Raw genomic sequence first — 24238 nt, forward strand, 5'->3', positions numbered from 1 at the left:
TGGGGGGTTAGTGTGGACCAGGCCTAAGGGCTGGTCTTCACTACAGGGAGATTGACACTGCTGCAATCGACAGTGCTCTCTGGTTGACCCCAGTACTCCAGCTCTCCGAGAAGAGTAAGGGAAGTAGACCGGAGAGCATCTCCCATCGATGCAGCGCAGTGAAGACACTGGGGTAAGATGACCTAAACTACGACTTAGTCTAACGTAACTTAGGTGAACTTACCCCCGTAGTGAAGACAAGTCGAAAATCCATTATAAAAATGGCTTTCATAGTCAGACTAGCATGCAACAGCTTGACTTGCTTTTCAGCAAGTTCCTGTTTGGTTCAATGAATCTCAGAGCTGCCAGATGATTTGTCTGTGGTCACATGCTTAGTCAGCAGTTGGCAACGTAGACTCTTTCAAACTCTTAAGAGCCATTTCTCTGCTATGCAGGTGTAAATAAAAGCAATATTTGACTTTTTAAGTCCTTTGTTCTGACCTCAAGACAATGCAGCTTCCTTATATCCTAGATATTGATTTATGTATGTGCAGTCCTTTTTGTTCTCCTGTTTATTTTAAATTATGGGATAAGTCTGTAGGGGGATAGAATGGGCACCCATAAAATATTTATAAATTTAAAGAAAAAATAAAATTATAAATGCAGCATGTAGTCAATTATGCAGATCATTTTAGCACCGTTAAAATTTTTATTGTAATGTAATCTTTACATACATTTCTTCCAGGAAAAGGATGCTCTCTTCAATTGTGTTTAATACAGTGACTTGAATTCCTCTTTTATATAGGTGCATTTTATATTCCATTTATTGGCTGTAAGTTTATATCTGTGTATATACATGAGTGTGTGTATGTGCATACTGTGATAGACCCAGACCAGTTGGGAACAGCAGAATAGCAGAAGGGAGATATACTGGCCACTGGATAAGTAGTTTTCTGTTCCCTGAGTGACCAGAGCAGGGGCTGCTCCAGGCTAATAGACCACCTGACTCCAATTAACCTGCTAAGAGTCAGGTGAGGCAATTAAGCACCTGACTCTAATTAAGGCCCCTCTGATGCTATAATAAGGCCCCTCTGATGCTATAAAAGGGCTCACTCCAGTCAAGCCAGGGAGCCAGAGGAGAGGAAGTGTGTGTGAGGAACTGGGAGCAAGAGGTGTGCAAGAAGCTGCGAGTGAGTAGGCATACTGCTGGAGGACTGAGAAGTACAAGCGTTATCAGACATCAGGAGGAAGGTCCGGTGGTGAGGACAAAGAAGGTGTTGGGAGGAGGCCATGAGGAAGTAGCCCAGGGAGTTGTAGGTGTCGTGCAACTGTACCAAGAGGCATTCTAAACAGCTGCAGTCCACAGGGCCCTGGGCTGGAACCCGGAGTAGAGGGTGGGCCCGGGTTCCCCCCCATACCTCCCAACTTCTGATCAAACACAGGAGGAATTGACCTGGACTATAGCTTCTACCAGAGGGGAAGGTCTCTGTGCTGTTTCCTGACCCATAGGGTGAATTTGTGAAGTGAGCAAATCTGCCAATAAGCACAGGACCCACCAAGGTAGAGGAGAAACAATATATATAATAATATGTGTGTAAGTCCGTAATGTTTTGGCAAGTCATAAACAACCAAAACAATCAGCATATAGGATGAAATCCTGGCCCCATTGAAGTCAATTGCAAAATTCATATGCTCTTCAATGAGTCCAGGATGTCACCTATAGTGAAACATAAAAGAAATTATCAAAATATAAATGTCAATCTAATATATGCCAACAAAATCAAGGGAATTCAGAAGCAAGGCTATGACATTGGCCTTGAGTCACCCTTCTTTATCTAATATCAATAGGCTTTTTTGCCTCAAATTAATCTCACTTTAATGGTGTAATATGTATTAGAAGTTGTCAAGAACTTATTCTAGTTCATTAGGGTTTTCTTTCTAAATTCCTAATTTCTTCCTATTATTTTGAATATTTTAAACAATAGGAAAAAATAAGGCATAAACCAGCATGCACAGTCCTGAATAGAACTGAGTGAAATCAAAATATCCTTCCTTCAGGACATTCTAATGTTTTAACCTTTTGTTTGTGACCCGAATCAGGACAAAGAATTGAAACATCAAAAACTTTTGTGGAATGACACATTTTTAAAAAATGATTTGGAAATGGTGAAGTATTTCATTTTGGCATTTTCTATCAAAACAAAACATTTTGGTTTTCCTGAAGCTAAATGTGTTTTGTTTCAGTTTGTTGAACTGTTCCAAAATGTTTCATTTAGAGTCAATTCAATATTAAACTGCATTCCCCTATGGTGGCACCAGGGCCGGCTCCAGCATTTCTGCCACCCCAAGCAACAACAAAAAAAAGCCACGATTGGCGGCGGCGGCAGTTCAGCGGCAGGTCCTTTGCTCCTAGAGGGAGTGAAGGACCTGCTGCCTCCAAATTGCCGCAGGTGCCGCCCCTCTCCCTTGGCCGCCCCAAGCACCTGCTTGTTAAGCTGGTGCCTGGAGCCGGCCCTGGGTGGCACATAGAAGTTGTAATTCAGGTTTGATGCCCCAATTCTTTCCTAGGCCCATACTCCCTGGCCAGGTGACCTTTCAAGGAACCATATGACTTCATTGATGTATCATCCTGCTTAGGCACAGGAGAGAAGTACTGTGGACAGCAAGCCTGCTCCATAGAAAAGAATGGGGGTATTAGGCCTCAGAATTACATCTCCCATGAGGCAATGTGTCACAACAGGGAAATGCAGTTTACTGCTGAACTAATTTCAAATGCAACATTTTGGATCAGGTCAATAAGCCAAAATAATTAGATTTGGTTGAAATGACTCCAGATTAAACATTTTGTATCACTTTTCCTAGCAGAAAATCAAAACATTTTGGCAAAATCAAAATAATTCTTCAGAAATTTCAAATGTGCAGAAACTACATTTTCCACTGATGGAAAATTCCTGACCAGCTCTTGTCCTGCACAAAGGCTTATTTTTGTTTCTAAGTAATATAGGCACTACATTAAGAACTATGTTTGTTCTTTTGTTTTCTAATCCTTCCTAGATTAATAAACAAAATTCTAAACTGAATTAGGCAATAGAAATTATCCTCACTTCTAAAATGTACTAGTTACCCCCCACCCAAAGTCATGGCTTTACATTGTAACATATTTGATATCACATCATCCCATCGTGACACAGAGGTCATGTCTACACTTACCGGGGATTGACGCTGCTGCAATCAATGCAATGGGGGTCGATTTAGCAGGCCTAGTGAAGACCCTCTAAATTGATGGCAGAACACTCTCCGGTTGACTCCGGTACTCCACTGGAATGAGAGGAGTAAGGTAAGTCAACAGGAGAGTGTCTCCCATTGACGCAGCATGGTGTAGTGCTGTAAGTCAACCTAAGCTACGTCGACTCCAGCTACATTATTCACGTAGTTAGAGCAGCGTAACTTAGGTCGACTTACCCCGGTAGTGTAGACAAGGCAAGGGATGCAAATTGATGATGATGCAGAGGGCTTGTGATGTGCTGGAAACTTGGCTGCCATGAAAACCCCGAGAGAAGTGATTAAATCAGAACTAGTGTCATTTTTTGCTGTGATTTTGCTGGTCCTGCAAAAAAGTATTCTCAGTGTGTGATTTGACTCCTTATAGAGTGATGACATGTGATCAAGTGATACTGAGTCTTGATGTTACAGAGCCTGAAATACATTTAGGAATTTCTGTCCTAAATGTATTTCAGGCTCTGTAATATCAGGACTCAGTATCACTTGATGAAACTGAGGCATTCTTGCCAATTTTGGGACAGATGGCAGTTACCAAATTTGATATTTTAAATGTTCATGAGACTGAAAATGCAGGCCATGGACATCCCCAAAGAGTTTTCATGTGATAGTCTATGCAGAATTCCAGAGGGAACTTTATAATTATTTTCTTATATTTGTTCATTCTTTAATAACAAGCAAAACCTCAGCCATGTACTTGAATACATGAGAAAGATATTACTACCATTTACAGAAAATTATAGCTATTAAGTATAACAGCTGACAGCACGTTCCCTGATTTTCTTAATTGCTCATCTATATAGATCTTTATCTAATCATTTCTACCACACTCATCACTGTAGCATCTAGGCATCTCAGAATTTTTAAGGGGACTGAAAGGTTTGCCTCTATAGAACTTTTGTTTAAACCTTCTCCCAGGGGTACAATTCTTGTTCTATATTTATCCATCACTGTCAAGTAGACTGGCTGCCACTTACCTGGAGGGATTGACAAACCTATAATTAGCGATTCATCATGGTGGTTGAACCTTTTTCTCTGCCGCACAATCAGAGGGACTAACAGGGAAAAGAGTTTTCAATTGGGTAAATTCAAATACTATAGTGATGGAGCCACATGAGTACATAGATAGATAGAGCTGTTCAAACCATGCCAATTTTGACAGACTTTCTAGGTGCTGTTGATGCATATGGTTTCACATTCTTTGAATTTCATTTAGAGTTTCAGATTCACTCAAACCCAGAATGATGTGGGCAAAGCAAGCACAAGCTATCAGCATTCATTATAGCTCTGTGCATTGCAGCTGGGTTCCTGGAGCAATAGTTTTTTCAAACCCAGAAGTGAAGCTAGTGGCTACTTGAAATTCTCATTTGAGGTATGCAATTAGGTGAGAGAGGTTGGACTGAGAGGAGAAGGAAGCAGCTCAGCGAAATCTCACTAATGGCTCTCTGACTGGGTTATCCAAAATTACTGAATTAGAAACCAATGAACAAAAAGCAAAGATAACACACGAGCATTTATTTTAATTTTAATTACGTTTCAATTTTAGGTTTTTTTTTAAATAGGTGACTTTGCCTTGTAAAAAGTGTGAGAAGAGAAGCAGGATGATGCAGATGCCATGGCCCCATGTGGTCTCTGCTGTATCCCTTTGAGCAGAGAAAGATTTTGAATATAGGAACCCTTTATGCTGGTTGTGTCTGACTGCAACAGAAGTGTGGCATGGGCTGGTGGAGTCTCATTGAGGGAAACGCAGCTCTTTGATAACAGCTCAGCATCACCCAAGGCTGGTGAGTGCAGGGTCCTATTGCCAACAGCAGAATGGTGAAGTGTGCAGAAATCCCTAGTGCAAAGCCAGCAGATAGTTGTTGTCTCAGCTGCTGAGGAAGATGAGGGTGAAAATTGAGCATGTCAGCCAGCAAGAATGGACCATAAAGGAGCGAGGGAGGGATGGCTGAGAGATGGCTGATGTTCAGAGAGAAGTAGAGGGAATGTGACACCGGGAAGTGTGTCAAAAGGAACTGGTCTTGGCTTTGTTCATCAATGTGAGACCCTGGCCCAAGAAGGGACCTCAGAGGCTAACATTGGTGTTCCGTAGTTGCTGGGGGCAATTTTTGTTACAGGTATGGCAAACAAATGGGAAACAATTAGGCCACTCTGGGTATATACACAGAATAGATGGTGGCTGCCTGGAACTCATGTCTCCCTGTTTAGTTTCATATAGAAATTATATCCCTCTGTTACCTCTTCACAAAGAGGTAAGTAACAGAGGGACATATCAAGCGTTGTTGGATCATGTTTGATGAAAAATATAAGGTAGCTATGCTATTAAGGCATTCCTGATCCAGGACCTTTGTACAAAATAAGTTAAGAAATACATAAAACTTGAGGTTGCACTGCGGATAGGGGGAAAAAAACCTTTTTCACCATTCCTTTCTGCTCTGGACAGTCTTTGTTGCCTGTGCACATTCAGTTTTGCCTACCCTTGGTAGGAAGCTGGAAGGAGAAGAACTAATAGGCCTGTCTCCATGAGAAGAACCCTTACATTTTAGATCCTAGGAAAATTCACTCCTGGATAGCAGGTGAGGAAAGGGGAACTCTCTCTCCAGAAGTCCAGTTTCAGACCTACATATAGAAAAGTAAAAAGAAACATGTTAGATGAAAGTTTCAAGACCCTCTGCAGTCCGTCGAGCTCACTTGGCTTTTTCCCTATGACAGCTTTCGCATCATACAAATCCATCAGTAATAATGTTCATAATGAAAAAATGCCCATAGACTCCTACAAATATCCCAGCTCCACCACAGCCAGCTGTAAGAATGCTGCTTTTTCTCCAGTCTGTCTACAATGACTTCTTGAAGCATCAGAATTACACAAACAACAGGAATAATATTTAATAACTGTAATTTTTTAAACCACCAGAGAATGTAACATCTTACACAGCAGTTGTGGGGTAGAATCCAGTGTCTCGAGGGCTGGCTGCAGCTGCATTGCACACCTATTTTTAGGTCCTCCCATATGTAAGAATCTAATCGTTCCACAGGTAACTTCTGAGCTCTGGAGTATACTTTTTAGGTGTATTGGTGCCCCAGCCAAAGAATTTTCTTGGCAACCTCTATAACCAAGTCTACAAAGCAGATTTCTTCATTTCTTTCTCACCCTTATTCTCTCAGTCTTCTTTTCACTAGCCTCTCCATTTCTCATCAACTTGGGTTCTGGCTGGCTCGCCATCCAGAGTTGTTATGTGCACCTGAAACTTGATGTCTTGGGTGAAAATGCATATCCCATGCCTGAAACCACCAATGTTTGCACTGATCCCATACATGACAATATGGAACTTAGATTTCCAATACAATGCACTGTAATACTAAAACTCTCATGCTTTTTGGCTCCAAATCCCTAGATCCTTATTACAGATATCAAGTGTTATCATAAAGCATAAAGAAATATGCATATTTTCATGAAAAAAAATTCTGTTTTAGGAAACAATTGCAAATAGCAAACAATTGTTGGTATTCTAGAAGGCAGATCATGTAAGTCTACAGATCTGAACTAGCATTTGGCAGACAAAATTAAATTTTGTAATTTCACATTTGTAATTAGATGTCTGGTCTACATAGGTTCAAATACAATTTCATCATGAAGAATGTTGCCTGTAGCTCTGTGGAAGAATGTAACTCTGTGGATGATAGTATTTTTATGAAATCAGCACTTTTTAAACAACTCTTGTTATCTAGTTTATTGATTTGACTCAATTGTAAAATGGTACCGCTAACTGTCCTTGCTGGCAGACTTTCACTGCAGCTGTAAGGAATATGTGTTAACTCAGTAACCAAAAGCATAAAAATATTGTATAATGCCAAATAGTCATTGTAGAGATCTGAGTTTGCAAATGACCTTTCTCCTAGGCTCAGCTGGATAAGGTAGTATCATCCACTCATCTCCATCAAATTATTCTTTTTTTCATTTTTGGTGTTACCCAGCAGCAAAAGCGTACAATGTAGTTTTTAGTGGCACCATATAATTTAAATTAAACAGATGAAGTAACATCTTTCCATCTACACTTATCTCCCCTCCAAACAGCCACACAATTTAGAACAAGCCCTGGAATGAGGGGTCATTTGTATTGTTCCCATAAACGTTTGAGTGAGCTGTCAAGGATCAATATAAATATTACATTTCAAAAGAGTACTGGTATTAGTTTATCTGCTTATAAATGCTGAGACCTCATAACGATAAAGAATATATAATATAGTTGGCCAAGAAATGTTCTGTTATGTGATTTTTTTTTCCATCTTGGCATAGTTCAGACCTTTACAATGCAAGGCTATCACTTGAACAAAACTAGAATAAATGCACTAAATTTTGCTGATGCAAATTCCTGTGGGGCATTCCTCTACTTGAGTGCTACAGAAACTGGCTGTCAAAGATTAATAGGATGTTGCAATAACCTACTGTCAGAAAGCAACAAGTCTTAGCTTAATTAACTTCATACAAGGAATTGGTGTATAGATATATCTTAAAACAATGTATAGATTCTATACAGCTGTGAAATCCACCTTACCAGATGCAATTGCAAAGGGAAATCTGAATATGATAGGACTGTATGAGATGTTATCAGAAAAACAGTCTACTATCTATTTTTGTGTGTCTGAAAATTTCTGCTTATGAGGAACTCAGGGACTTTTAAAATGTAAAAATGCCAAGAATACTCTCTAGGCTTTTCTACTTTGAATTAACGTATGCCACATCATGGGCCTACTTCATCCCCCTTGTAAATATCTTGATGTCAGTGGGTTTCTTGTCAAATTCTTCTCTGGCTTTTCCTCAAGTTATTTCATTTTTTCTGCATTGTGACCTTTGCAGTATGTGACCGATGGGACTTTGCCAGCCAGAGAACCTTCCTCCGTTTTCTATCCAGGGTTCCAGTTAAGGCACCATCAAGCCACAGCAGTGAGCCTTCCCTCTACTACTGGCTTGGAAATGCAAAGGGTTAAGTAGAGGTCATGGAGCTTCTGACAGGGATATGTTTCTGGGGGAAAGGGGAGAGTCACCTGTTGCAGATATTCATGGGGTGGTGCAGGCAGAAGGTGGCAGAGAAGCAGATGGTGTTATGAGTATGTGGTGATGAGAGACATTTCATGGGTGGTTGCTAGGGGATGAAGGGTTTTAGGAGCCAGAACTAGATGTGGCCCTCCACCTCTTACTTTGCACACAACCCACACCTCATTTCTGCTCTTTAGCAATGCATTTTTTCTATCTTTAAAAATATATTATTCTAACATAAAGAACTATTTTGTTTAAAGAAATCCTACCTACGTGCCTTTAACACTCAGTTTTTTCTTTAGTTTAATTTCTTGCCTGCCTTTCCATCCACTCACCCCAGTTCTTATATAAAACATTGTATTAAATAGCTTTGTAGATACTATCTTCTCCATTCTCATTTTTATATGTCTGTTAGATCTCTGCTTCTAGTCTGTTGAATTGTATAGGGAGCTGGTAATGCCATCTATACTTAGGGTGCCCAACATTTCCCATTACAAGATGCTATTTATGGTCACTTATAACTTAACCAAACTTTAACCATTTTGGCTGAAATTTTCCATGCGGGTGTCAGCCTCAGGATAAGTATTTTTGGAAAGTTTCAGCAAAAATGGTTCAGCCATTTCTAAAAATAAGATTACAGAAAAATAAATTGTTTTGCCCATGTTCAAAAACAAACCTTGCAATTGTTTCAATGAAAATCTCTAGCACCTTCATGCTTGAGAGCAGAGAATTGAAATTTGGCAGAGGAGGTGCCTGTGTTGTTAAGGACAAGGAATCCATTTTGAAGCACTTGGAGGAGAGGAAGGTGACCAGGAACCGTCAACGGGGATTCATCAAGGGCAAATCATGCCTGACCAATTTGATTGCTTCTATTATGAGATAACTGGCTCTGTGGATACAGGGAAAGTGGTGGACGTGATATACCTTGATTTTAGCAAAGCTTTTGATACGGTCTCCAACAGTATTCTTGCAAGCAAGTTAAAGAAGTATGGATTGGATGAATGGACTATAAGGTGGATAGAAAGCTGGCTAGGTTGTCAGGCTCAATGGGTAGTGATCAACGGCTCGCTGTCTAGTTGGCAGCGGGAATCAAGCAGAGTGCTCCAGGGGTCGGTCCTGGGGCCAGTTTTGTTCAACATCTTCATTAATGATCTGGATGATGGGATGGATTGCACCCTCAGCAAGTTTGCAGATGACATTAAGCTGGAGGGAGAAATATGCTGGAAGGTAGGGATAGAGTCCAGAGTGACCTAGACAAATTGGACGACTGGGCCAAAAGAAATCTAATGAGGTTCAACAAGGACAGGTGCAGTGTCCTGCACTTAGGACGGAAGAATCCCGTGCACTGCTACAGGCTGGGGACTGACTGGCTAAGTGGCAGTTCTCTAGAAAAGGACCTGGGATTACAGTGGACGAGAAGCTGGATATGAGTTAACAGTGTGTCCTTGTTGCCAAGAAGGCTAACGGTATATTGGGCTGCATTAGTAGGAGCATTGCCAGCAGATCGAGGGAAGCGATTATTCCCCTCTTTTCAGCACTGGTGAGGCCACATCTGGAGTATTGTGTCCAGTTTTGGGGCCCCCACTAGAGAAAGGATGTGGACAAATTGGAGAGAGTCCAGCGGAGGGCAACAAAAAAGATTAGGGGACTGGGGCACATGACTTATGAGGAGAGGCTGAGGGAACTGGGCTTATTTAGTCTGCAGAAGAGAAGAGTGAGGGGGGATTTGATAGCAGCCTTCAACTTCCAAGCAGATGGAGCTAGGCTGTTCTCAGTGGTGGCAGATGACAGAACAAGGAGTAATGGTCTCAAGTTGCAGTGTGGGAGGTCTAAGTTGGATATTAGGGGAAACTATTTCACTAGGAGGGTGGTGAAGGACTGGAATGTGTTACCTAGGGAGGTTTTTAAGGCCCAGCTTGAGAAAGCCCTTACTGGGATGATTTCATAGGTGTGCGCAGCCCATTTCATTAGAGTGTGCACCCAGGGAGCACTGCCCTAGCCCCGCCCCTGCCCTGCCCTAGTCCTGCCCCATCCACTCCCTCCTACTTCCCGCCCCCTGACTTCCCCCCTCAGAACTCCCAACCCCCCCTGCTCCTTGTCCCCTGACTACCCCCTCCTGGGACCCCTGCCCCTAACTGCCCCCCCAGGACTCCACCCCCTACCTAAGCCTCCCTGCTTCTTGTCCCCTGACTGCCCCCCTCGGACCCTACCCACTACCTGTCCCCTGACTGCCCCAACCCTTATCCACACCCCTGCCCCCAGACAGACCCCCGGGACTCCCACGCCTATACAACTGCTCCCCACCCCCTGACAGGACCCCCAGAACTCCCGACCCATACAACCCCCCCGCTCTCTGCCTCCCCCAACCCCTCTCCACACCCCTGCCTCCTGACAGCCCCCCCCAGAACTCCTGACTCATCCAACCCCCCCAGCTCCTTGTCCCCTGACCACCCCCTCCAGAGAACCCCCCCACTAACTGCCCCCCCAGGACCCTCCTTACTCCCTGTCCCCTGACTGCCCTGACCCCTATCCACCCCCCGCCCCTAACCACCACCACCCCCGGGATCCCACCACCTATCCAACCCACCCTGTCCCCTGACTGCCCCCACCCCTTATCCAACCCCTCTGGCCCTGGACCCCTTACCGTGAGATGAGGTTCCTAGCCTCCCCACGGAGCCAAACAATGCCCCGCGGGAGCACGCAGCCCCGGCCCCCAGAGCGCTGGGCGCACAGCAGCATGGCTCATGGGAAGCGGGGAGCGTGTCTGACTCCCTGCGGAGCCCCGGCCCCCAGAGCGCTGCATGTGGCAGCATGCCCCCAGGGGAGGGAGCAAGGCGGGGGAGGGGCCGGCGGCTTGCTGCGTTCGGCCAGGCGCTCCAGCCTGAGAGCGCGGATCCCACGGCTTGCCGCCCCGGGGAGTGGAGCCATTTGCCCACCCCTGCATTAGGGTGTGCCTGGGCACACCCCGGCCGCACGCCTATGGATGATTTAGTTGGGGTTGGTCCTGCTTTGAGCATGGGGTTGGACTAGATGACCTCCTGAGGTCTCTTCCAACTCTAATCTTCTATGATTCTATGACATGCCTTTTGGTGTTCCTATAAAAACCACCCACATTTGACCAAGTCGTAAGTTTGAAAAAATCTCAGTTTGCACATGTTAAGGAGAGACTTGTTAGAGTTTGGCAGCTAAATTCCTCAAAGATTCCATCTGTACTGAGCATGCTCCGTCCTTGTACTGCTGGGACTGAGCGGTACTTCCCGATAATTGATGCTCCCAAGAACTGTGATGCTTAGTACAGGAACTGAGAGCAATTGTGTGCTCATCTGCTGGTGATTAAGCAGCATGGAAGAGGAGCAGCCTGACTCAAATGGGAACAAGAGACAGACTTTGGGAGTGAGGGGAGAGGCAGGGATAGGTTCAGTTACCTTGGGAATAGTGACAGGGAAATTCAACTTTGTCCATTTAGCTCTGCTAAAATATTGCTGTTGTGTTAAATATCAACTTTGGTACAATAGATGGTCTCCCCTTTTCACTGTCTGGAACTTTGCTACATTTAGCAGTCCTCTCATTTTACCCCAGTAGGCTTCACTTGCATCAGAATCAGCTTACTATAATGTGAAAAATTCAAAGTTATTTCTAGGATGTTTGTCTGAGTAAAATAATACCCCATCATTATTTGGAGTGGCTTATCAAGCCAGTAACAAATGTGAACTCCTGGATCACTATACCGGTTTTACTAGGGAGTCAAAGACAGTCCCCTTAGACTCTCCAGCCTATCTTGCCACCCAGACAAACTGAACTTTGTGATAATGCTGACTTAAACCAAAAATCACACCACATCAGGTTTCTCCCAGTCCCAAGAGATCAGTCACTTACCCCAGGTCAATTGGTATTCTGGATTGTACACCAAAGACAATGCTGGCAGCCAAAGCTATAGTAAATAATTAAAGGTTTACTGGCTAAGAAAAAAGAATGAGAGTTATTGAGAGGTTAAAGCAGGTAAAATATATGTACAGGTGAATCATAGTATGTAATTACAAAAGGTGGCAGTGATGTAATAAACTGCCAGTTTCCCAAAAGTGTTTTCAGGGTATCCAGATTGTTTCTGGAGATCTCTGGTTTGCATCTGGCACACTTCCCTGTAAAAGTCCAAATAGTTCAGAGATGAAGGATCTTTCTTAGAATCCATATTTATAGCTTCTTCACACAGAAAGCAAGCTGACAGTGTCCCTATCCACCTGGGCTTCTCCTTTGATGACAGTGAGTGAAGAATGCACTTAGTCTTTTGACCTCCGACCATCATACATAATGGCCACTTGCTTTGAAATAAGCATTTTCTGTCCTTAAGTCCTTTATTATCATTTCACAAGATTTCTTTGATGGGTGGGTATACATAATGTAAATGTTTGCTATTACGTTATAACAGGAACGGATAAGTGAAAACAATACAAGTAACATTCCACTAGTTTTTGTGAAGTTTAAACACCTGAATATACTTATATTTACACCCATTTTGATCTATACCAGTGGTTCTCAACCTGTTTACCATAGTGGGCCCCATATGCAGCTCTCTATATGTTATTGGGCCGCATCCACACAATATATATACTACCTGTAAGACCCCATGACCTGTATGATCATATGGGTTGCAGGTTGAGAACCACTGATCTATACTAATATACAAGTGAATTGCCCCGAATATACTCTTGCATGACCTGGTCAGCTAGCATCACAAAAGTAAAGCCTTTATTTAGGTGCCCTTTCTTTTGAAAATCTAGCCCCAATTTTGGGTACTAAGTACTTGAAGATCTCTTGCTGAGCAGTCTTGGAAATCTGCCCCATAATAGCCAATTTTATTTTCATTTATTTGCTATAATACCATGCCAATGTTCACCGCTTGAGAACCTGGCCAAATATAATCTAAAATCAGTTCCTCCTTTACTTACTCATCGAAATATGAATTCAGTGTTCATGTATTTCTCCTGCTATACTTGGCAACCTCGCTAATGCCTACAGTAGCACAAGAAGTGCAGTTCTCTGTTCTGTTTTATGTTTTAGTGTTGCTGCTGTAGAAAGACAGGATGCTGACCTGAGGTTTTGGAAGATAAAAGCTTTTCAGTTAAGTTTTTTTAAAAACAAAAATAAAAAAAGCTTGTCTAACCTGATATAAAAATAGTACCTCTTAGATTTATGGATTCTACCATTTCTGTGGTCTTTAATAATTTGAAAAGCAACTACAATTTCATTGCTCAAGAAAAAGGATGTACAATCAGATTGAGAGCAAGATAGTGCCAATAGATTTCTTGAAGAAAGAAATGAGATGGAGATGGCGTCTAGTCAGAGTCTCTTTATCATCAGCATGATACAACATAGTAGTAGTAATGACTGAAAAGTCTAAAGAAAATCCATCAATATTTTATGTATGTTTGCCTTCCTTATGCTGCTTTCTCTCTCTTATGTTCCTGTTATCACCAGTAGCTTGCTCCCACTGAAAACTGGAAAACTGGAAAACTTGTGCTGGGAGGAAATAAAGACGAGAGGGAGATTTTCAAAATCACTTTATGGATTCTGGAGCTCAAGTCCCATTGATTTTTTTCAATGGGACTTGTGGTCCTAAACTCCTTAAATTCTTTGGATGAATCTCGCTCCTATGACCCAATCATGCTATGAGGTCTGCATAGGGAGATCTTTTATGGGGCTCTTGTGGCTATAGCGTTGCTTCTGCTCAGACAAATGTAGGCTCAGGGGGCCTACATTTTCAAAAGTGCACATTTGTTTGAGCAGGCATGTGTGCAGAGTCCAGAATCTGCATAAGCAATGCAACAAGCAAACAAACAGTGAGAAAGTGTTTGAAAATTAGGAGTTGTGCTGATAATGCAGATGAATTGGTTGGATGCAAAAGCCAGGGTAGTGCTGACTGTGCACCTGATTTCTACCAACAAATGCACAGTGCAGACGCATTTTCAGAAGCATCCTATGCACTTGGAAATTGGTGTAAGGCAGGTGGTGGTAAGGACCTGCAGTGTGGAGGAGCAAGGGTAGGTCACAGAAGTCTCTCCAACTGTCCTTCCCATAGTATGGAGTTCCTGGCCACCCTGTGCCTGACCAAGGAACAGGAAGGCAGGGGCCATAAACTGGGGAGGAAAGCTGCATAATAGCTGAGCTGAAAAATAAATAGTGGGTGATGAGTGTCCATTAGCCCTGAAGCTGCAGTCTACCAGTTGTTCTTTGTTTTTAGGTGCTTATCCTCTGTCCTGATACTGGATACTGTCATTTAAGTTCCCAACTATCTTGACTGGCATAGGAAGATGCTGAAGAATGGTATTTTTTTGTTTCTTGTAAATTTACTTTCTCTAAGTCATTCTCTTGCATCTCTGGCATCCTTGGTTTGATTTTTTGTATTGGGAGAATTAGAACTGCTCTTAGAGTATTTATTTAGTTATTTAAGAATTCATAGTATTCATTTTTCAGGAATCCTCTGTATAGGGTCAAACAGCCAGTTTTATACAGTGGTGACTTCACTGAAGATGTGCTTTTCTCTTTTTCATTGTATAAAATGAGTTCTCATCCATTTATCTGGACTGACATAGGAGGAAACCAAACACAGTTAGAGGCAAAAAATTATCATGGCACTTATAAGACATCTTTTTTCTGACTGTTTTGGGAAATGGCAGCAACCACAGTGAACTATCTAAATGTGAGCCCCATTTTGCAGAAAGAAAACATGATGGTGTAACCATGCATCCATGGGTCACAACTGAGAATACCAAATCCAGGACAAACTGCTGAGAAATAGGGCAGACACACCCCAAAACTGGTGGTTATTCTCCCATAAGATATGCCAAACCAACAACAAAAGTAAAGTTCTGTTTCCACTCACTGGCTAAGAAGTAAGAAAAGCAGTTTCCTTAAGCAATCCAGTCCTTGTATCTCCACCAAAAACACTAGATTTAAAGATGAGTGATTCTTTAAAACTAATTTAATCAAATAAAAAGAAGAACAGGAGTACTTGTGGCACCTTAGAGACTAACAAATTTATTAGAGCATAAGCTTTCGTGGACTACAGCCCACTTCTTCGGATGCATATCATATGCATCCGAAGAAGTGGGCTGTAGTCCACGAAAGCTTATGCTCTAATAAATTTGTTAGTCTCTAAGGTGCCACAAGTACTCCTGTTCTTCTTTTTGCGGATACAGACTAACACGGCTGCTACTCTGAAATTAATCAAATAAGAGGTTCTTCTGATCCCAAAGGACCAGTCACACACCCAGGTAAATATATAACTCAGATTTTACCCAATAATCACGCTGTTGCCAATCCGTTAGTATCTAAAATCTAAATGTTTATTTATAAAAAGAAAGAAAGAAAGGTGAGAGTTAAAAGTGGTTAAAGGAATCAAATACATACTGTGACATTGCACTCTATATGATTTTATGAAAATATGCTAATGAGTATGAATATAATGTAACTGGAATATGCTTCATGCAAAAGGTCTCTTGTAAGGTATCATTAAAAAGCTTATAATCTACCAAGTAAGGGCCATCATTGTTGTATCTGAAACTAGAAATATGAAATATAACTCTGAGGTCCTATTGTAGTTATGCAAAGTGTGGACCATTAATGGTGGTTTAGCTCCTATCAACCAGGACAATTGACTGTGGATGGCTCTGTTTGCTTGCAGGCGTTCCTGTGAGTCAGGCTGGGATAAATGAGGGCTTGGAGTCTTACATTGACATGTCATCATGTCACCTGAACTGGAATCCATCTTTAACCTGGTGCTTTTCCATTTAGAAGGAGGGATGGGAACACAGAAAGGGACAAAGGATTCCCGTCTTATGCAAAAGATATGTAAGGGGGTGGAACAGAACAAAGGGGGCTGCAATCATGAGAAATCCCCTAGCTACCACGTAAGCTGAAACAAGGGCTGTACCAGGGGAAAGGATTGTGCCCAGGCTAGGAAGGTGTCCAGTCTGTGATAGAAGCTTATTGAAACATCTGACGGTGAGATTTTATCTGTATTCAGTTTTCTAACTGTACTAGACTTAGACTTGCGTGTTTTGTTTTATTTTATTTTGCTTGGTAATTCACTTTGTTCTGTCTGTTATTACTTGGAACAACTTAAATTCTACTTTTTGTATTTAATAAAATCACTTTTTACTTATTAATTAACCCAGAGTATGTATTAATGCCGGGGGGGGGGCAGCAAACTGCTGTGCATACCTCTATATCAGTGTTATAGAGGGTGAACAATTTATGAGTTTACCTTGTATAAGCTTTATACAGGGTAAAATGGATTTATTTGGGGTTTGGACCCCATTGGGCGCTGGGCATCTGAGTGTTGGAGACAGGAACACTTCTTAAGCTGTTTTCAGTTAAGCCTGCAGTTTGGGCAGGATGTGGTTCAGACCTGGGTCTGGGTTTGTAGCAGGCTAGCGTGTCTGGCTCAACCCAGGCAGGGCACTGATGTTCCAAGCTGCCAGTGGGCAGTTCCCAAGGGGGTTTCTGTGATCCAACCCATCACACATACAATAATTGCAGAGTGCTTGGTTCAGGCTTGTAGCAGTGATGGAATAGACTGCTAGCTTGTTACATCTCTGGTTGCTTCCAAATCATTGGAAGGTCCTCAGTCATTTTAGAATGCTTCCATTAGTATAAGTCCATAGTCCAGAGCAGTGGTGGGCAACCTGCGGCCCATGGGCCGCACGCGGCCAGTCAGGGTAATCCTCTGTAGGGCCGCCAGACAGTTTGTTTACATTTGCACAGCTTCCTGCAGCTCCCAGTGGCCAAATGGATGTTATCATCCCAGTTCTGCCTCCCTTACTCTCAATGGCTAGCATATTTACAATTTTTATTAAAACTAATGTTAAAAAATATATATAATACAGAGGTTGGGAAAAGAGTGACTGTACATCTAGGTATAGTGCTTAGATTATCCACAAATACAAAGTTAGTTTTTAAAAGTCGTATGATACATAGAGTACATAATCAGCAATAACCCAAATTTAGGTGAATAGATTTAACAATAGTTTAGATATTAGAATCCGAATACTTGGGTACATCACTCATGAAACGTTATATGGAGATTTGGTTGTGGAAAGCAAAATAGATCAATGAGTGGAGATTGTCCCTCAGTAATTGAGAATTAGGTTGGTTGTCCATTTAGAAAATACAATCCAGGAGGAAAGTATTTGTTACCTTCCTGACTGAGCTTCTCATCAGCACTCCAGCTCCTCCTTCCTGGCATTGCCAATGCCCAGTGATATGTTCTATGTAGATGTCCCTCGACCATCTGGTGGCGTCCGACACCATGAGTTGCCGCATCAGCCAAGCGTAGCGTTGACCGATTCCCCATTCTCTCAGCACTCGCTTGTTACTGGGATTCCATGCGCCCAAGGCTCCGACGATCAGTGCTTGTGTCTGGACCTGGTAACCCTTAGCTCTCAAGGTTTCGGCCAGAGGGGCATATATCTCTACCTTTCGAACTCGGGCATCGTGGAAGGCTGGGGTCCTGTTCTCGAATGGCACTGTGATGTCCACCAGGATGATCTTCTTCCGGTCCTCGTTGGTGATGATGATATCTGGTCGCAGTTGGCTGTCGGTTCCAGGGATGGTGGAGTTTATGGCAACCTTTCCCATGGGTGGCGGGATGTGTCTGTCCAGGTGATCTTAGATGGTGTTGTGTCGCAGCTACCAAGCTCTCGCATGGGACTTGCAGCTACACAGGTCATGGAGTAGCGTCTCATTGGTGTAGCCGCACTTCCTGCATTGCTTGTTCTGATTCCCGTGGTGGATGGTTCCATTCAGTTGGATGCAGTTGAGCCGGGCCCTGTGGATGAACCTCCAGTCGGCAAATTGGGTGAAACTGCCACGGGGAAGGAAGTGGTTGCTGGTGTCCCATTTGCACGTCACCTTGAACGCCTTGCCCTGGTCCGGCTTCCGTTTCAGGTTTTCCATGTATTGGCAGTGGATGGCATCCTTCAGGGTCCTCTCCAGAATGGTTCTAGCTCTCAGAGTGATGATAGTGTGATAATACTCAAGCAAGTTGTCCAGTTGAAGACCATGAGATGCAGTGTGCTTTGATACTAAGGAGATGGGAGGGTGTGACATACCAGGGTACAATCCAGAGTAGCTGTGTCACCTTTGTCCTGTAACCTGGGGTGCCCTTTACAGTGCCTTGCTGCTGTAGCGTCCAACGTTGACTGCCCACAAAGAGACTCCAGCATGTAAGTTACTCCCAACTTTGTCTGTGTGAGCTGCAGCCAGCCAGCTAGCCACCCTTTGGCTCTTATCATCCTTAAAACTTACTACAGAGTGACCCCAACACACTCCCAGATTTTTTCCCAGAAAGGTATGTGCTGTACTGCTCAACCCTCTCCTAGGCAGTACAAATATATTGAGTCTGTTATTCCTTTAAGGGAATAATATGCACACAATTTGTTACACCAAATGGAGTTACCCAGACACTTCAACTTGAACACACTGGATTGGATAATGCCATAAAACAAATTCATTAACTAACAAGAGAGATTTTAAGTGAGTGCAAGTAATGAGGCATAAAAGTCAGAAATGGTTACAGAAAAATAAAGATAAAACACTTACTGGTGCCTAACTTAACAAACTACATTAGATTCAAAGAAAAGTTTTCTCAGCACATACTTTCAGCAGTCTTACTGACCAAACTCTTTAGGTTGGGACCCCTCCCCCAGAGTCCAACAGCTGCTTCCTTTGTCTCTTCAGATGCAGTGAATGCGATGGGCAGGGAAAGAGAGAGTTGGTTGCCTGGAGGGTGGGGGTTCATCCCTCCGTTTTATAGTTTCAGTCCCCCTCTTGAAAAACATTTCCAGCTGAGAACCGGGAAACAAAGAGTCTATGTGGAAGAATATTCCCTGATTTTTTTTTCACTTGTTTGAACTTCCTTTGTCTTCTCTTCTTGCTTGATGACTCTGTTAACTGCTTAAATGCAAATTAAGGGAAGCACACATTCCTTCCTTTGTTTAGGACAGACCTGGCTTCTGCCTGGGCAGGGTTGTGCAGTTTGCAACAGGAGTTAATAACTTCGTATCTGGGAATCTTATAACTTCACATACTTTGCCACACATATTTTACCAGGACAATACTGGCCAGCAAATTATGAGTTTTCAAATGATACTTTACAAGGCATATGTTATGCAGAGATTATTACAATAGTGTGTAGGGTGTGAATAAAGGGGTGTATTCTGTCACAGAGGGCCATGTAAATACATAGATAAATAGACAGAAGGTGATATGCAGCATGAGTTAGACTGGCCCTGAGATAGTAAAAGGCCTTTTAAAATAAATTACTTGGATGGTAAAGTTCATTTTACTCATTCTGTCTGACTCTGCAGCATGCACACGTATCGGGTTTCACTACATTGTTCAGGCATTTTCCATCAACTAGACATTTTACTCTTTTCAGCTGCATCACAGTTTTAGTGGAATTCTCAGGTTCGATGTGTGTTTAGGCACTACTTTATCTGATATGTGCCGGATATCTACACTGTACTCTGTTGTAGGTTCAGGGTGAAATTGTTGGAAGTTTCTGGTTGTTGATGGTTCTCATCTCCCAGGATGTCCTGGATGATGGGTAGAAATGTATCCAGATCGAAAACCGAGGCTCTTCTCTTTCGGTCTGGTTTCATCTCAGCTCTTGTAATCATGCCCAGTTTGTTTCTTCCTGGTGATCAATGACTTGCTACTCTCAGTTCTTGCTTCCTAACTTCCTCTTGTCTAGGCAAATAGTCTGAGGTTAATGTTTCTAAAATATAGCATCTCAGATTTCTGCCATTTTGGAATTTGGCAAAGATACCCCTCTCTGATTCTGTGGGTAGTTACAAAACTTCTTTGTCCCAAGAGAGTTTTCTCTTTGAAGATGGAATGCTTGTAGGGTCAGATCCTTTACAGCATATAATATGTAAGCCAGTGGAGTTACAACTGTCTACACCAGCTGAGGTTCTGGCCCTTAAAACCTTTTTCTGCACTGTAAAAGTTTTCAGTCTTCTTCTTAAATATGGGATAGTACAGTAGCTTCTAGGGCTTCCTTCTCAATACAATTTATTCTATATATACAAGTGCTGTTTTTCACTGTCTGAATTTCACAATATTATTTTTTCCTTTAAACTTCCTAAACCTAGGCCTAATTATTGTTGTTTCTAGTTGACCTGTTGTTTTTACAGACTCTCTGCTTTAGATGATACCATAATGTGTTATCATATTACTGACGCTTCTCAATTCTGGCTGCTCTCTTTTGAGTTTTCTTGTCTGCTTACATTTGTCTTACTCTTCTTTTCCTCATTCAGATGGTTCCCATGATTAATAAGAGAAGGGTTGACTCATTTCCTCTGCTGCTTTTCAGAATATATGACACCTATTTAACAAATTATTTCTTAGGGATAGATGATTTAAATCAAAGCCATGAATATCTGAGAGCATAATTTAGTCCATACTGTAGTCTGTACCTTACCTAATAAGGACTACTGTGTTCAGCTTGTCTAAATTTCCAGTCTTTGTAGTTTGGAACAAAATATTTAAAAGAAAAAATATGGATTAGTGATCTGGGTTCAGGGGTTTTTGAGGCTTTTTACTTTATGAAGCATCCTAACAAACATGGAACTAATATGACATTTGCCCAACCATCATCCTAATCACTGTGCTTGTGTGTTGTATCCCTTTCCCCAACTCTTTGTCAGTCTTGTTTATTTAGATCACAAAGTCTTTAAAGCAGGCAATGTGTCTTTATAGGTGTTTGTACAGTGCCTCGCACAATGGGGACCTGAATCAGATGGGGGAACAGTCAAGAATAATAATGATAACATTAAGAAATATCACAAATGTCTCTATATTGCTAATTTTAATTGATGGCACTTTAAGGAAATATTTGAGATTTCTTTACAATATGTAGCTAATATTGCTAATTTTAATTTCTGAGCTTTCTGGAAGCAGGAAATAATTTCTGCACCAGAGGTCAAAGAGTTCTGTACTTCCTCCGAGTGACATAATTTAAATGTATGGGATGTCTTATCACTATTCTTCCAGCAATGGCTTAGTTAGATAATAATGGTAAAAATTATTACTGAGTCCTGTCTACACTGGCTTCTAAGTTTGCTGGTATGGTAGGCAGCTTAGAAGACTCAGGGCTTGTCTTCACTACCCGCCTGGATCAGCGGGTAGAAATCGAACTCTCGGGGATCGATTTATCGCATCTTGTTGGGACACGATAATCGATCCCTGAATCGACGCGCGTACTCCACCAGCTCAGGTAGAAGTAAGTGCCGTTAACTGGGGAGCTGCGGCGGTCAATTTGCCGCCGTCCTCACAGTGGGGTAAGTCGGATCAGCTACATTGAATTCAGCTATGCTATTCCCGTAGCTGAATTTGCGTATCTGAAATCGATCCCCCCCACCCCCGTAGTGTTGACGTAGCCTCAGACTGTGATCTATTGTCTTCTGGGTATAAATTTCTGGCTGGCTGAAATCCTGTGTTTGAATCCCAAGCAATGGTTGATCTCGATCCTTTCAATTATTTTCTCACCTAAATTGTTGTACAGTAGTTGCCATTAAAATCGTTACAACTTTTCCTTTGCAAGGAAGTCAGTGGTATTTGAGGAATTCCCCTTGGGAAATAACCCTGTAATAACTGACATAGAGAGACAAGGTGGGTGAAGTACCATTTTGTATTGGACCAACTTTAGGTCAGAACTCTAGCTCGAAAGCTTGTCTCTCTCACCAACAGAAGCTGGTACAATAAAAGATATTACCTCATTCACTGTGTCTCTCTAATATTCTGGGACCAACACAGCTATATTAGTAATGCAATCAATAACTGACAGAGGCATTTGTATCAATTTTAATGGCAACCACTGTAAAATCATATCAGTCTCGTCTGTCAGCAGGGTGTAAATACGCTAGAACACATTCAAGTGTCTCCAAATGCTCTTATACTCTCAACAACATTGCCAGGTTACACCCTGTCCTCTTGAAAGCTGACCTGGGCATTAATTCATGCTTTTTATGGTATCCAAGCTTGAATACTGTTTGATGGACTCCAAGCTGATCAGAAGACTGCAGATTATTTGGATAACTCAGCAGCCAGGCTCTTGATGAAGATAAATGAGTGTTCCCTTCATGGCAGTGCACAGGAGGGAGCAATTGCGAGGGAAAAGCAGTGACAGGGAAACTGTTATTGCATAGATCCTCCCATCCTTGTCTCTCCCCACTTCCCAGGTGGAGATGCATAAGAGCTACAGAGCTCATTCCAGCTGTTGGACTGTAGTAGCCTTAGAGGCTCCTCCAGCTGAAAGCGGAGGATTCTCTATCTCCTATCCATGCCTATCCATACATCTGTCTATTTCCTGAGCACCTACTTGGCTTAAGCAAGGGCAGAGGATTTGTCCCTCTCAGAACAGGGGTTTATTACCTGTTCCATCATTCTACTTCATAAGATTGAGGCCTATTCATTCTGTGTATCTCTTTATGGGATTTACCGATCTTCAGCTGAGACATTATCTTTTTAAAGATACTTAAAGACATAATTTAGCACCACACTTGCTGGGAACACTTTAGTTCTACGTTTACTTTATTGTTAAAAATTCTTCTTCATACAGTGTTCCTCTTTAGCAATTAAATCTTTGTTGAACTTAACTTTCACTTTTGTGTTTTGAAAGCACTATGCTTTTTCACCCGTTTGAACCTAGATAAAATAATGAATCTGTTTGCATGCAACCTCTCTCCTCCTCTTCCCCCCCACCCATCCCACTTCAAATTAGGCAATGCAAATAGAGTGTGCATTATTTCCAGGAATGAAATATATATGAAATAACAAAAGCCTGGACTATTGAGTTAAAGTTGTAATCTTCTTCTGCCATCGCAGATCAGTGAAGAATTGAATCAGTTACTGAACATAATACACCTTTATTCTAGGAAGAAACAAGTACTCTTCTGCCGATGGTTCTTTACTATTGGGCTAAAGGCTCATTAGGCAGTGGGGCTTGTGTCGTTCTGCAGCATGGGGTGGGAAGTAAGGAGCCAGTAGGAAAATTGGAGGTCTGCAGTCACTGCATACCCAAGTAGCTGTGTCCCATAGAAGCCTAAGCTGAATTGCTGTATATAGAGATGAAGGTGTTAAGGCGGGACTGGAATTCAAGGATTACAAGGTTCACTGGCAGGGCCCCCTGCAAAAAGGACGGGCTACAGCTTCCGCTGAGCCTATTGCAGCCCTGAGGCTGCAGGCGTGGCCTTGGGTGGGGTCTGACCCAGGGAGTGGGGGAGGCAGAGGGAAGGATGTTTCTATACTCCTTAGCTAAGCCCGTTTACTTTGATGTATGGTGCAAGATTTGGCTCTCTGTGAATACCAAGAAAGCAGACAGCTGCAAGGATTGAACGAGATATTCTGTAATAGGTTGTGGAGCTTGATTTGAATTAGAAATTCTTACACCAGGGGGCCTGATTCTCCACTGCCTTGTACTATATGTGGTATCCTGCTCTGGTATTGTTTTACACCCTCTTTTTGGTTTTCAACAGCCAAAAACTTGAAGAAAAAAATAAACATTCTATTTTGTAATACAGACTTGAAAGCTTTAGAAATTTTTTTTGACCAGGACACTTTTTAATTTTCATTGAAAATTTTCACAGGAACAAGAAATAATTTCCTGACCATCTCCAATCTTGAGGAGAGAGAAAATTAAATCCCATGCTCAAGCATATAGTATGATAAGTCCAAGGTTGTGTGGAGCATCTTTCACCATTATGTAAGACCGTTGATGTTGTTGCAGAGAGCAAAGCTCATCCTCCATTGTGGAAGGTGGTACTTGGGACAGTAAACAGCTGTGGGTGGCATAAGAATGGACATGCTGGGTCAGATCAGTGGTCCATCTAGTCCAGTATCCTGTCTTCTGACGGTGACCAATACCAGACACTTCAGAGGGAT

The 24238-nt window shown here is 42.3% G+C and overlaps 1 protein-coding gene across 4 annotated transcripts in view; it reads left to right on the forward strand.

Annotated features, from left to right (window-relative positions):
- KCNK2 (potassium two pore domain channel subfamily K member 2) overlaps positions 1-24238 on the forward strand; it is a 214177-nt gene that overhangs the window by 108585 nt on the left and 81354 nt on the right. The window lies entirely within an intron of this gene.

This window comes from Chrysemys picta, chromosome 3, assembly GCF_011386835.1.
Source record: "Chrysemys picta bellii isolate R12L10 chromosome 3, ASM1138683v2, whole genome shotgun sequence".
NCBI lineage: Eukaryota > Metazoa > Chordata > Testudines > Emydidae > Chrysemys > Chrysemys picta.